The sequence below is a fragment of the Babylonia areolata genome, chromosome 7 (assembly GCF_041734735.1).
Source record: "Babylonia areolata isolate BAREFJ2019XMU chromosome 7, ASM4173473v1, whole genome shotgun sequence".
In the NCBI taxonomy this organism is placed as follows: Eukaryota; Metazoa; Mollusca; class Gastropoda; order Neogastropoda; family Buccinidae; genus Babylonia; species Babylonia areolata.
In genome coordinates this window covers 4,234,249-4,249,248 of record NC_134882.1, presented here as the reverse complement: position 1 = coordinate 4,249,248, position 15,000 = coordinate 4,234,249, and the positions used below count along the sequence as shown (strand labels likewise).

The 15,000-nt window shown below is 44.1% G+C and overlaps 1 protein-coding gene across 1 annotated transcript in view; it reads left to right on the top strand.

Annotated features, from left to right (window-relative positions):
• The window catches only part of LOC143283669 (cadherin-related tumor suppressor-like), a 366,856-nt gene that overhangs the window by 139,047 nt on the left and 212,809 nt on the right, over positions 1-15,000 (top strand). The window lies entirely within an intron of this gene.

The following is a 15,000-nucleotide window of genomic DNA, read 5'->3' as shown; positions in this document are numbered from 1 at the left end:
ACACACACACACGCACGCACGCACGCACGCAAGCACACACACGTACATAAAGCTGTGAAAAGACGTTAAACTAAAGAGAAAAAAAAAAAACACACGCATAAACGCGCGCGCGCGCACACACACACACGCGAACGCATATACACACACACGCAGGCACTCACACACATACATATACACATAGAAATACACACATGCGCGCGCAGACATGTAACATTTTACGTGTATGATCGTTTTGTTGATTTACCCTACCATGTAGACAGCCATACTCTGTTTTCGGAGGTGTGCATGCTGGGTATGTTCTTGTTTCCATTCCACGGCCGAACGCTGACATGAATTACAGGATCTTGCATGTTTTGATCTTCTGTATACGTTTTAACACGAAGGGGGTTGGAGGAGGGGGGCGAGGGGCGGGGGTGGGGGAGGGGGAGGGGGAGCACTAACATGTCTGCACATAATGTTGACCTGGGAGATCGGTAAAACCTCCTCCCTTACCTACCTACCCCACCAGGTGCGACTGTAGATCGAACTCGGGGAAACTCGGACGAGAGTCCAGCGCTCTGACCGTTCGACCACCTCGCCCGTCACTCGTCATCTGTTCCCCTGTATCCCTTTCCCCCATCCCCCACTCCCCCCCCTCCCCCCGCAACTACCCCCCCCCCTTACCCCCGCACACACCCCTCCCCCCCCCACCCCCTACATGCACACGTACACACAGTGTGTGTGTCTGTCTGTTGCAATGCACCCAGGCTGTTTCTTACAACGATATATCCAGCCGCAGAATAATACACGCTGGCTTGTTCAAACACAGTCGCGTGGTGCAGTTGTTTGGATGGAAAGCCTTGTATTGCTGGGGGTCTTGTGTTACGCCACGTGGACGACAAGGGCCTTCTCTTGGTGGCCTTGTGTGTGTGTGTGTGTGTGTGTGTGTGTGTTCACACAACGGGAAATGTCTGTCTGTCTCCTGCCTGGCTGAGATTGGGGTATGAGGCAGCTGTGCACACACATACATACATACATACATACATACATACATACATACACACATACATACATACATACATACATACATACACACATACACACATACATACACACATACATACATACATACATGCATGCATGCGTCATATATGCACTTATACACGCGCGCGCGCGTGCGCACGCAAAGACATACCGACACAGACATACTGACACACACACACACACACACACACACACACGCACATACACACACAGACACACATACACACATATACATATATACATACATACAAACATCCATGCATACATACATACACTCATGCACGTGCGCACGCAAAGACACATACACACCGACACAGACATACTGACGCGCGCGCACGCACACACACACACACACACACACACACACACAGAGCAGAGCAGACCAGAGAGGGGGCGGGGTAGGCGGTGGGACTGAGGGAGGAATCCTGAAAGTTGTGGTGGTGATATCGTGCCGTACAAACATGACAACAAACACACACGGTGTGTGTGCCACATCAATTTCTCCCGTGAGGACAGTCGGAGGGTCTTTCAAGTTATAGATAAGTACCGCCCACGTGGGACTGGTGCTTTGGAACTTCCCAGTCTGCTCCGCCTTTCTCTCTCCATCCGTGGTTCAGGGGTTCCCGCCTGAAATGTTCACCCCGGTACTTCTCTCTCTTTCTGTGTGTGTGTCTGTGTGTTTGTGTGCTCTTTTTCTGATGTTTTTTTTTGTTTTTGGGTGTTTTCTCATTTTCTGATGATTGGAACCTCCTTCCTGTACACCCCATGTTGCATGTGCTGTTAAACTAATGACTGGAAATGAGTCGGTATCAAGTCTCTTTCTCTGTCTCTGTTTTCCTCTCTGTCTCTCACTCTCTCACGTTCTCTCTCACTGTCTCTCGTTCTCTCGTGTCATGCAGAGTATGCTTTTCCAAATGTGATTCATGTTCGCACCTCTTCGGATGGGGCTTTGGTCTAACTGAATACAATAATATTATGTTCTGTTCTGCTCTGTTCTCATTCTCTCTCTCTCTCTCTCTCTCTCACTCTCACTCTCACTCTCTCTCACTTCCTCTCTACCTCACTTCGCTATCTCAGTTTCTCTATTTCACTCTTTCTCTCGCCTTCTATTTATCTCACCTTCTCTCTATCTCACTTTATCTCGCTTTCTATCTCTCTCTCACGTCATGTTCTCTCTCATGTCTGTTGTCTCTGTCTCGCTTTCTTTCCGACTCACTCACTCTCTCTCACTCTCTCATTCTCTCGCTTTTTCTCCGGTTTCACACACACACACACACACACACTCTCTCTCTGTCTGTCTGTCTGTCTCTTTCACTCTGCCCCTTCCTTTTTCCCTCTCTCTTCTAATCTATCTGTGTTATTCCATTCACAAGTGCCCCGCGGTGGGCAGGCATGGGTGTGACTGCTGCCAGTGCCAGACTCAGCCATCATCTGCTGCCTCACTAAACAAGCAACGAGCAGTCAAAGACACAAAGAAAAACAGGGTCAAAGAAAGATTGACGGAGAGGGGGGGAAAGGGAACGCTAGAAAGAAAAGAAAATCCAAACTAATAGGGGTGGGAGGGACGAAAGAAAGAAAGGAATGAATGAAAGTAAGAAAGTACAAAAAAACGAATGAATGAAAGAATAAGAAAGAAAGCACGAAAAATAGGCAAAGAAAGAAAGAAGGAGAAACAAATGGAGGAGTGAACGAAGAAAAGAAAGAAAGGAAAAGAAAGAAAGAAAAAGAGAGGTAAGGAAGAAAAAAAAGAAAGAAAAAGAAATGAAGGGGACAAAACAGAAAGAAGGGAAAAGAAAAGAAAGGTAAGGAAGACAGAGGAAAGGAAAGAAAGAAAGAAAAAGAAATGAAGGGGACAAAACAGAAAGAAGGGAAAAGAAAAGAAAAGAAAGGTAAGGAAGACAGAGGAAAGGAAAGAAAGAAAGAAAGAAAAAGAAATGAAGGAGAGAAAAGTGAAAGAAGAAAAAAGACAAGAAAGAAACAGAGGAAGAAGAGAGAGAGGAAATCCTTACCGCTGTCACTTCGCTTGACGTTCAGGCCGATCAGCGTTTTGTTAGGTCTGACGGGCTGTGTGTGTGTGTGTGTGTGTGTGTGTGTGTGTGTGTGTGTCTGTCTCTTTGTCTGTGTGTATCTTTGTCACTGAGAGAGAGAGAGAGTTGTGTGTGTGTGTGTGTGTGTGTGTGTGTGTGTCTTTGTGTGTGTCTGTCTCTTTGTCTGTGTGTATCTTTGTCACTGAGAGAGAGAGAGAGTTGTGTGTGTGTGTGTGTGTGTGTGTGTCTTTGTCACAGAGAGAGAGAGAGTTGTGTGTGTGTGTGTGTATCTTTGTCACTGTGAGAGAGGGAGAGAGAGAGAGAGAGAGTGTGTGTGCTTTTGTTTGTCACTGAGAGAGAGAGAGAGAGAGAGAGAGAGAGAGAGAGAGAGTGTGTGTGTGTCTATGTGTGTCTGTGTCTTTGTCACTGTGAGAGAGAGTGTGTGTGTGTACGTGTGTGTGTGCGTGCGTGTGTGTGTGTGTGTGTATGTGTGTGCACGCACGCGCGCGTTGTGTATGTGTATAAGTGTGTGATGGTGAGAGAGAGAGAGAGAGAGAGAAATAGAATTGCTGTATGTGTGTGTGTGAGAGAGAGAGTGAGAGAGAGAGAGAGAGAGAGTGTGTGTGTGTGTGTGTGTGTGTTGTTCTGAGTGCAATGTGTACGTGCGTGTTTGTTGATTCGTGCATGTGTTATTTGTGTGAGAAAATGGGGTGGGTAGGTGTGTGGTTGTGTGCAGGTGTGTGCGCGTGTATGAACTGTCACTACACTACCTGCACGCACACAAACCAACTCATGCAGGCGCACAGCACATATGCACCGCAGTTGATGGGATGAAATGACCGGATAACCAGATCCATCAACGTGTCATCTTCAGATTTTATTCACGTGGTCCGTCGCACGTAAACTTCTCTTCCTGCTCTACAACACACACACACACACACACACACACAAGCTCACATCTTCCTCCTCCCCTCCCAAAACCCACTTCACCCCCTATACACACCTTGCAACCTGTCCGACAAGACAGTAATCACCTTGTGAAGGTGAGCCCCTCCAACAAACGCCACGGGCTGAAGGGCACAGGTGAGAGACAGGTGACACAGGGCGGATCAGTCACACACGGGGACAGCCAGTGCCAGTGTCCGTGTCTGTCGCCTCTCCTGAGGCCTGCAGCACCCCAGCTGTCTGCACCAAACACCCCCCCCCCACCCCTCCCACCCCACGCCACCCCCTCCTCAACGGATAGTTACACCCCGATTAAAAGCAGTGATTGAAAGGTTAAAGGTCCCACTGCCTTTTACGGCAGTCTGGGCAGTGAATATCCAAGAGCTATGCACAGGGGAAAAAGAAACATTTTAGAGGTTAAAGGTCTCACAGCCTTTTACGGGAATTTAAAGGTTAAAGGTCTCACAGCCTTTTACGGCAATTTAAAGGTTAAAGGTCTCACAGCCTTTTACGGCAATTTAAAGGTTAAAGGCCTCATAGCATTTTACGGCAGTTTAAAGGTTAAAGGTCTCACAGCCTTTTACGGCAATTTAAAGATTAAAGGTCTCACAGCCTTTTATGGCAATTTAAAGGTTAAAGGTCTCATAGCCTTTTACGGCAGTTTAAAGGTTAAAGGCCTCATAGCCTTTTACGGCAGTTTAAAGGTTAAAGGTCTTATAGCCTTTTACGGCAATTTAAAGGTTAAAGGTCTTATAGCCTTTTACGGCAATTTAAAGGTTAAAGGTCTCTTAGCCTTTTACGGCAATTTAAAGGTTAAAGGTCTCATAGCCTTTTACGGCAGGTTAAAGGTCTCATAGCCTTTTACGGCAGTTTAAAAGTTAAAGGTCTTATAGCCTTTTACGGCAGTTTAAAGGTTAAAGGTCTCATGGCCTTTTACGGGAATTTAAAGGTTAAAGGTCTCACAGCCTTTGACGGCCATCCGGGTAGGAAATATCCAAGAACTTTGCTTAGGGAAATAACAGGTAAGTCCAGATCTAAGAGCTCGGTATTGGGGGAAAAAGGCATAAAAGTTCAAGGTCTCATAGCTTTTTACGGTCATCACGGTAGTGGATTCATATCCACTGTCTGTGGGCTCGACATAGGACAGGCGGGGCCCAGGCCTCCCCTTCCGTCGTTTTTAATCTTCCCCAGCCGAAGTAAGGCACTCGCTCACACCTGGACGGGGTGAGGAAAATCGGACTAAAATGTTTTTCCTAAAGACGCAGCATCATGCCGAAACAGAGCCTGGAAGTGAGATGACGAAAAAGACCGGTGAACACTGGAACAGAAGTACAATGACTGACGGAGTGTGCCGTGGTGGCAGTCACACACCAGTCCAGTTTGCTGTGCCTGTGGATTCAGGTGCACCGCTGTGTCAGCATGATCACAGGATGTATTGTATTGTATTGTATTGTATTGTATTACAATTTGTCACAGCGGATTTCTCGGAGTGAAAATCGGGCTGCTGTCCCCAGGGAGAGCACGTTGCCACAGTCCAGCAACGCTCTTTTGTTTCTTTTTTTCTGCCAGCAAGTGTTCGTGTTTTCCTATCAAAGTGGATTTTCCTACTGAATGTTGCCAGACACAACCCACTGAATGTTGCCAGACACAACCCACTGGATGTTGCCAGACACAACCCACTGGATGTTGCCAGACACAACCCACTGAATGTTGCCAGACACAACCCATTGGATGTTGCCAGACACAACCCACTGAATGTTGCTAGACACAACCCACTGGATGTTGCCAGACACAACCCACTGGATGTTGCCAGAGACAACCCACTGAATGTTGCCAGACACAACCCACTGAATGTTGCTAGACACAACCTACTAAATGTTGCCAGACACAACCCACTGAATGTTGCCAGACACAACCCACTGAATGTTGCTAGACACAACCCACTAAATGTTGCCAGACACAACCCACTGAATGTTGCCAGACACAACCCACTGAATGTTGCCAGACACAACCCACTGGATATTGCCAGACACAACCCACTTCTCTGCTCAGTTTCTGGCCTTTTGTTCTGGATATTGATTGATGACTTTTGAAACGCATCTTTCTGCTTTTTTTTTCCGGTAGTCATGTCACACATTGTGGTGATTGTAGACATCTGGTTAAAGTGTTGATTTTCACGTGTGAATGCTGTCATTTAAACCTACACAAACACACGGTTGGAGAGGAGAAGATAGTTGTATGGTAGTTGGGGGAAACAGGTAAGCCATAATTATGGAGGGTGGACACAAACACGAACATTCTGTGAACTCGCATATTTGATGTAGAGTGGTATATCTCCAGACCATGTTCTCAGTTTGTGGCTGAGTGTTCTCAATATTGATTCATGACTTGAAACATCTCTTTCTTGGTAGTTGGGGAAAACAGTTTAGATGGAGGGTGGACCCAAAGACGAACATTTGAAATTACTTAATGGAGTTCGTAAAAGGGGACGTCGTTAATTTAACAAAAGAAACAACGATAATGAATGGGAAAAGTGAAAAATACCAACGTTCCAAGTGCTGGTAAATAACACATTTTCATGCAGGTAAGACCTCATTATCTGGCATAGTCAAAGATCATGTGGGAAGTCGCTAATTCTGCAAGGGAAACAACGGTACTGAATGTGAAGATTGAAAACACCAACATTCCCACTGGCTTTAAATGATACACTTTTCATGAAAGTAAGACTTCTTCAACTCACACAGTCTAAGGTGAGACGGTAAACTGTGACACCAAGGGGTTGTTTGACAGCCATGAGGGGTAAATTGTATACAGTGCTGTGTCAACCTGATCATGGGAGTTCACTGGGAAGAAAAGGTGCCAGCAGTACCAACATGGACGTGGCATCGTCAGATTCCGTTACTTCTTGACCGATGTGTTCAACACAGTTCTGTCTGTAGCACTTTTCTATCGTGAGTGTGTGTGTGTGTGTGTGTGAGAGAGAGAGAGAGAGAGAGAGAGTGTGTGTGTGTGAGAGAGAGAAAGAGTGTGTGTGTGTGTGAGCGAGTGAGTGTGTATGTCAGAACGCAAGAACGCAAGAATTTTAATGTAAGGTCACCGACCTGTATACATTTTGGGTGCACATGTTGCACACACAGCTTAACTAAAATAAAATAGGAAGAACGAAAACAATCCACATAATACACAGTGAGCTCACTGAGAACAAGTAAACTAAATGAAAAGCACAAGGCTGATATGTCTGTTTAGGGCTGAAAGTACTCTTCTCTCAGTCTTAATGCATAAAAAACAAACATTGCAACATCTCTGGTCACATTACAACTTTCGTTTTGCAGCAGAAATGATAATGACAGATTTCTAATATGTTGCATATGCTTGAGCAAATATTTCCTTCTAATATCATCATATAATGGACAAGCTGTTAGTACATGTAGTTCGTTCTCTATTCTACCACCACATGGGCAGTTTTTCAAAACATCACAATAACGCTGATTTATTTTTAGTTCATTTATACCAAAACGGAACTTAATGAAGGCCGATCTAAATTTACTGATGGTAAGATCAGATAAGTATTTTTCAGGTTGTAATAAGGATTTGAATGACCTATATGTTTCATAACGATTACTTCCGTTGAGTTTGCTTGCCCAATCCTGTTTAAAGCCATCTATCATGCGTTGTTTGAATATTTTAAGAAAAACATTTACATCCCCAACCCCGCCATTTATCCAAACTTCTGAAAACCCATAAATGTCTAAGCAATGTTTCAGTCCATCTGCCCAGTTTTTCGAAGACATATCAGCATTGTATGTCATCTTATTTACGCTCATTAGGTACGCCTGTTTCGGGATTCTCGATAGAGACATCTGATTTAGCTTAAACCAGTATCGCAAAGTACTGATGCAACTATCAATGTATAATGGAGTGTGTATGTGAGAGAGAGAGAGAGTGTGTGTATGTGAGAGTGTGTGTGTGTGAGTGTGTGCATATATGGGTATGTTTGCGTGTATGTGTGCGTGCGTGCATGTGTGTGTTTGTGTGTGTGTGTGTGTGTGTGTTCCCAATGATTCCAGAAAAAGCAAATTGGATGAGATGGATAGAGGAGAAAATCAGAGAGAGAGGCAGAGACATAGAGAGAGAGAGAAAAGGCCACAAGAGCTGCATCTAAGACCACAAAAAAATATGACAAAGGATTTCGTCACTTCTTTTGTCGAGCTTGGCTGAAGATGCGTGTGTTGAAAGTGCCATTACGAAACGTGGTTGCTGGAGACTATCGATCGATTTTTTCCGGGTGGAAATCGATGAGGTATAAAGCGGGGCCCAAATGGGCAGACAGGAGCTGCAAATGTCAGGGGGTTTAAACCTGACTGAGCGATGAGGCAATCGACAGCATAGGTAGACATTTTGTACCTGGGTGTAAATTGGACTGGGGATTGTGGGGTGAGGTGAGGTGGGGTGTGAGGTGTGGAGCGGGAGGTAGGGGCTGATTGATCAGTCTGCACTGGCCTCACCTGGCTTTGTGCCGGTCTTTCTGCCACATCTTTTGTCGGTCTGTCTGTCTCCCCCCCCCCCCCCCCCCCCCCCCCCCCCAGCCCCATCTCTCTCTCTCTCTCTCAAACCAATCGGGATTCAGAAAAAAAAAAATCACTCTTGTCACACAGCTGTTACAAATCTAACAGATGAATGGTATTTCAATATAAACAATAAACGATTTGCTGGCGTTCTTTTTGTTGATTTCGCAAAAGCTTTTGATGTTATTGATCATTACCTCCTCCTTAAGAAACTAACACTTTTTTTGGTTACCACACAGCGCATTCTCACTGATTTCGTCCTTTCTTTCAAACAGACCACAAGTAGTATCGTTCAATACAGAAACCTCTATTTTTCTTCCCAATAAATTTGGCGTCCCCCAATGTTCAGTCCTTTGTCCTGTATTATTTTCCTTATTCATAAATGATCTACCTTTATTCTTAAAAACACACTGCGAAATGTTTGCTGACGACAGAACTTTACATACAAGTAATTCTAATGTTCATGAGGTTTGTCTTACCATGCAAGAAAACATTAACCTTCTTGTTAAATGAACTTAACCATATGGCTCTTCATCCTAATAAAAGCTAAATTTATGATGATAACCACTAGGCAAAAAGTCAAAAACTAACTGAAAACTTACCTGTCCTTTATGTTGCCGACGTAAAAATTGAAGAAGTTGCAAATCATAAGGTTCTGGGAATAACAATCGACAATAACCTATCTTAGTCAAAACATATAAAAAGTCTAACCAAAACTATGGCTTCGAGGTTATATCAGTTGAAAAACATGAAAATTTTCTTTTCCATACATGCTAGAAAATTATTGATTTTACTCATACATTCAATCCAATATTGACTACGCTTCCACTCTTCTGGGATTCAGCAAGCAATAATTTACTAAAACCGTTGATTATTATCCATAAAAGAGCCGTAAAACTAACCACTGACAAATTTTCAACATTGACAGAAACTGATTACAAACAAATAGGCATCCTGCCACTCAAGGCTAAAATATTATACAATAAAGGACTGTTCATGCACAAAATCCTTCATGGCAACGCTCCATCCTATCTGACAAATATGTTTAGTTTTAATGATTATCGACATCGCCTTTGCGTTTTTTCTTCTTTTTTCTTTTCTTTTTTCGCTTTTCTTCTTTGCCCTTGAGGGCTGGATGTAAAAAAAAAAAAACCACAAAAAAAACCGCAGCTGTGCTTACTCCACTACCCTCGTGAAATAAAAACGTGTCGTTTCGTCTCTCTCTCTCTCTCTCTCTCTCTCTCTCTCTCTCTCTCTCTCTCTCTCTCCCCGTCTATTTCTCTTTCTCTCTTGTGTGTCTCTCCTTCTGTCTGTCTGTCTGTATCTCCGTCTTTCTCTCTTTCTGTCTGTCCGTCTCTCTGTTTCTCTGTCTCACCTTCTCTGTTCTGTCTCTCACTCTCTCGGCTCCCCCTCTCTCTCTTCTCTGTCTTTCTCTCCCCACCTGTCTCTGTTTGTCTATCTTTCTGTCCCTGTTTCTGACCTTTTCCATCTCTTTGGCATTCTCTTTCTCTCGTTCCTTCATTCACTGTCTGTCAGTCTCTGTCTTGCTCTGTCTCTCGGTCTATCTGTCTCTGTCTTTGTCTCTGCCTCTCCCTCATCCAATTTGCTTGATCTGGTATCCTCTGGTATAAAGATTTTCAGTCAGTCAATGAATCAATCTGAGCCTTCATTCCCACCCTCTCCTTCTGTCTCGCACCCCTCCTGTCTCTCCCCAACCCCCCATACCCCCACCCCACCAACCCCCTGTCTCAACCTCCCTGGGTCTGTCAATGTCTCTCTTTCTCTGTGTCTTTGTCTGTCTCTTTCTCTCTCTCTCTCCCCCTCTGTCTCGCACCCCTCCTGTCTCTCCCCAACCCCCCATACCCCCTGTCTCAACCTCCCTGGGTCTGTCAATGTCTCTCTTTCTCTGTGTCTTTGTCTGTCTCTTTCTCTCTCTCTCTCCCCCTCTGTCTCGCACTCCCTGTCTCCCCGTGCCCCCCCCCCCCCCCCCCCCACTCTCTGTCTGTGTGTATGTCTTTCTTTTTCTATGTCTTTATCTGTCTGTCTTTATCTCTCTGTCTCTCCTTCTGTCTGTGTCAGTCTGTCTGTCTGCATGCCTGTCACTGGCCTTTCCCTCCAGTGTCAGCAGAAGCAGTGTGTGTGGACCATTTCAGTCCCTGTCTGTGCAGAGAGTGGTGCCCCCCTCCATGCCCCCCTGACCCTGTTGGCGAAGACGAGACACTGTGTGGTCAGTCAGATGTTTTCACTAAGTGAGCTGCGGTGCCGGCCTGTTTGTGTCACTGGGTGCCGTGAATGGAGTCCTGGGCTGCCCACTGGAGATGAGAAAGAGAGAGAGAGAGGTGGAGGAAGGAAGAGAGAGAGAGAGAGGAAAGAGAAAAGAGGGGGGTGGGGGGGTGGAGGAAGAGAGAATGAAAGGAAGAAAGAAAATCTGTTACTGAGGTTTCCCAACAACCAACTCGTTAGCTGGTCATTCCGGCTGGAGCATACTTTAGTTTTCCGAACAATGTGTGTGGGTGAAGGGGTGAGTGTTGGTGGAGGGGTGCGGGGAGAGGGGGGGAGGGACTGAAATCGTCCTCTGTGATGAGGGAGTCTGGTCCAGCAGCGGCTGCGGTATCGCGGTTCGTGTCAGGGATGGAGAGTTCGATTCTGCTAAACCTCTGTGTGTGTGTGTGTGTGTGTGTGTGTGTGTGTGTGTGTGTGTGTGACAGATCTTCAGTTTAACGTCTATTCACTGGAAGTGTTACCAGACGGAAAGAAGAGAGGCAGTGAGTGAAAGAGAGGGAAGGCTTGTGAATATTAGTGAAAGAAAGTGTTAATGTATGCTTTAGAGGAAATGAAAATAAGTCTATGATAAGAAATAAAAAGTTTAAAGAGATGGTGGTGTGTAATAAATAAGGTGTTTTAGGAGGGAAATTGGGTGCATGAATATCAACAAATATAACTTACAACATCAACAAGTATTAACTCACAACAATGTAAATATGAATAACGGCATTGATTAAAATACATCAAAGGAGGATACCAACTGGCGTGGAGTTTAAAATTTCCGAAAACATCTAGGCAGTGAATATTCATTCAAAATCTCTTCAGTGGGTAATGGAACATCGGTAGAAAAGTGACCCAACTATTGCTGATAAGTAGATGGCTTACAGTTATTTGATTACCGCCTATACTTTTTATATTGTTGGAAAATTTTGTTCGAAAGGCAATTGAACGAATTCTGTACGTAAGACTTGTGTGTGTGTGTGTGTGTGTGTGTGTGTGTGTGTGTGTGTGTGTGTGCGTGCATGCGTGTGTCGAAATGCGGTGTACACGAAGCACGTGCACCAGTTGTGACCTGGGGTTATCCGGATTTCCGGCTGATTGGAGTCCAGGCAGTCCGCAGGGTTTGGGAGGAAGGGTTGGGAGGTGGCTGAAAGAGACACGGACATCTCCAGGGAACTTGGCGGTCCCCCCTCCCCACCCCGCCCCGCCCCGCCCTTGATGGGTTGTCATGCTCCGTGTCTTCTGCTTCTTCTGCTTCTTCTTCTTCTTCTTCTTCTTCTTCTTCTTCTTCTTCTTCTTCTTCTTCTTCTTCCTCCTCCTCCTCTTCCGTTTCCTCCTTATTATTATTGTATTTCATGTTCTTTTGGGTTTGTTTGTTTTCTCCTCCTCCTCCTCCTCCTCCTCCTCCTTCTTCTTCTTCTTCTTCTTCTTCTTCTTCTTCTTCTTCTTCTTCTTCTTCTTCTTCTCACCACCATCGTCATTATCATTCATTCATTCTCTCTTTTATCATTTTCTACTTAGTCCTCAACTGTTTGCAGAGTGGCTGATAGCGGTGCAGTGCCGTAGGGTACCGTCTAGACAGGCTTTCCTGAATGGTTCTGGCAGAATTAAAATTTACCAGCTTATGGACATTTCACCTTTCTGTGTTATTTGGGTTTCTCTTCCTTGTCTAGGTACTTGATTCGTTGACTTTTGAAAATGACGTGATTGAAAGGAAATGGGGAAAACATCTTGGTCGTCTCCCGATGCTCCTCTCTTAATGTCTGGGACAGTCTGCTCTGATCCAATCACGATGCCTCCATTTACAGCTGCTCTTTTAGAGTCGGTGATCTTTGGACATAATCCTAAAATAAAAAAAGGCTTTGGCACCTCAAAGGTCATCTTGTTAAAGATTCACGCCATGAATCTGTTCACAGTCCTAGAAAAAAGACTTTGAGACCTCAAAGATGACCCGGTTTAAGATATCACCTCGTGAATTTTTTCAGTCTTAAAAAGGTGTTTACACATGGTGATTCAGGTAAAAATATAACTTCATGAATCTTTTCACAATCCTGAAAAGGTTTTGGCACCTCAGAGGTGACTCAGTTTAAAAGCAGTCACTCCATGAATCTGTGTGCAGTCATGAAAACAACAACAACAAAAACCCAACAAAACAACCCTTTGGCAGTTTAAAGGTTACTCGGTAGAAGATTCACTTCAGGAATGTCTTCACAATCATAAAACAAAAAGGCATAGAAGCTTCAAAGCAAACCCAGTTATAGATTAATTCCATGAATCTCTCCACAATCACAAAAAGGTCTGGCACCTCAAAAGTTACTCGGTTTTAAAATGATAACTCCATGAATCTGTTCACAATTCCAAAAAGGCTTTGGTGCCACAGAGCTGACTCAGTTATGTGTTCAATTCACGAATCTGTTCACAGTCACAAAAATATGTTGCACCTAGAAGGTGACTCAGTGTAAAGAATAACTTCATGAATCTGTTCACAATCCTCAAACGGCTTTGGCACCACAAAGGTGACTCGGTTAAAGATTCACTTCCTGAATCTCTTCACAATCACAAAAAAAACAAACAAAAAAAAAACGGTCTGGCACCTCAAAAGTGATTTAGGGTTGTTGTTTTTTAATCACTACATGAATCTCTTCACAATCCTACAAAAGGGTTTTGGTGCCACAAAGGTGACCCAGTGAAAGATTCACTCCATGAATATCTTCACAAGCAAGGTCTGGCATCTCAAAGGTCACTCAGAGAGTCAGTCCACCAGTCTGCTCCATCACCTCATGAAGAATTCCGCCCCCTCCCCCCCCCCCCACTCCACCCCCACCCCATACCCCTCCCCAACACCGACTGCGGGACCAGAGACGTGTACAATAAAGAGAGGCCACAGAAAGAAAGTGATGAACAGAGGAGTGAAGAGCCCATCCATTCAATCAGCCAGACAAACCGTCAGATGGGTTTCGGGTAATGTCTTCTGACAGACAAGGCTGAACAAACCCCCAGAAAGGTCGCCATGAATAAAACATCATCACTCCTGTTGGCTCACAACCACGTTAGCCTCACGTCTGTGAAAACAAACAAACAAGATTTTGAAGTTTTGTTGTTGTTGTTTTTTTGACAAGGTTTATTGATGCGTATTATTTCCTGGTCCTCTTTTATCTGTCTCAGTATCTCTGTCTTGCTTTCTCGCTTCTTCTCTCTCTCTCTCTCTCTCTCTCTCTCTCTCTCTCTCTCTCTGAAAAATATATCACAGTCGTGACAAACAAGTGGCACCGAACAAGTCTCGCCAGATTTAGAACGAGAACGATTGGTTTGAATGCTTATGAAAAGTGGTTTCAGACTGAGCCCTCGTTACTCTCCCCTTGTCCGATGTGCGGGCATTCAAGGGAGGATGAGTTACATTTTTTGTTTAGTTGTAAAGCTTATGACGATATTCGAGAAAAATGTGTTGTATTTAAAACAAATTCAGCAAAGTATGAAGATATTTTTGGAGTGCTTAATTTAAATCAGGAAACTTCACTACAGTCACTTGCAAAATATATTGCAGAAGCGAATAACATGCGACGAAAAAAAACTCAACAATAATAAAATAGTATCAGGTGTTGCTCATTGTGAAAAGTGAAATCTGTGTTGTCACTCTCATATGGAAAATATTATGTTATACATTTATATATGTTTTTGTTTTTATTTCTCACTACATGCCATTACTTTGAATGGATGGTCGAACTGCACTTTGTTGCACAGATTGATTGATTTCGTTTTGGTTTTGGTTTTCATCAATATTATTACTATTGATGCATGTTGTTATTTGTATTATGAACCCCCATGTCATTAGGGCTGTAAAGCTATTGACATTAAAGTGTTCAGTGTTCAGTGTTCTCTCTCTCTCTCTCTCTCTCCCTACCCTCTCTCTCCTTCTCTCTTTCTCCCTCCCCCTCTCTCTCTTTACCTGTGTGTACGTGTGTGTGTGTGTGTGTGTGTTTCCTTCTTATTGTTGTTGTTCTTCAACCATGAAATAACCCTGTTACTGTCGACTTGTCGATAAGCAACATGATCTGATTTTATTTGCTGTTGTTGTTGTTCTTCTTCTTCATCGTCCTGTATTATTATTATTATTGTTTTTTGTTTTTTTTATCATTATTATTATTACTATTACTGTTAATATTATCATTATTGTT